Here is a 759-nt window from a genome sequence, read left to right as displayed (position 1 = left end):
CCAAAAGCCGATGAAGGACAATAATCAGAACCATCGGCTACATCCGTTAATGTAACTTCCATGCTTCCACCGATCCAAGCAGTCGGTTCTCCCAACCGTTCCTAATGGATGAGTTCCTAGAAGATGAAGGGAAGTTGGGGCACGGGTTAACATCGGCCGATGCATTGGAGGAAGTAGATATTGGAGATGAAGATAGACCAAGGCCGACGTTTATTAGTGCTAAGTTAGATCCCGAGTGCAAGCAGGAGTTAGTGAATCTGTTGAAAGAGTACAAAGATTGTTTTGCTTGGGAATATTTTGAGATGCCAGGTTTGGATCGATCTATTGTTGAACATCGTTTACCTATCAAGCCTAGGTATCGGCCACATCAGTAAGGTTCAAGGCGGTGCAATCCTAAGATCATACCAGATATAAAGGCCGAGATCACAAAGTTAATAGAAGCAAAGTTCATCAGGCAATGTAGATATGCTGAATGGATATCCAATGTGGTTCCTGTATATAAGAAGAATGGGAAGCTACATGTGTGCATTGACTTCGGGAATCTCAATAAAGCTACGCCGATGGATGGTTACCCAATGCCAGTTGCCGATATGTTGGTAGATGCTGCTGCAGGACATTAAGTGATCAGTTTTATTGATGGGAATGCTGGGTATAATCAAATATTCATGGCTGGGGAAGATATTCATAAAACTGCATTCAGATGTCCAGGGCATGTCGATTTGTTCGAATGGATTGTCATGACTTTTGGTTTGAAGAACG

Source organism: Panicum virgatum, chromosome 1N (genome assembly GCF_016808335.1).
Source record: "Panicum virgatum strain AP13 chromosome 1N, P.virgatum_v5, whole genome shotgun sequence".
NCBI classification, from domain to species: Eukaryota; Viridiplantae; Streptophyta; class Magnoliopsida; order Poales; family Poaceae; genus Panicum; species Panicum virgatum.
This window is presented reverse-complemented; position numbering follows the sequence as displayed.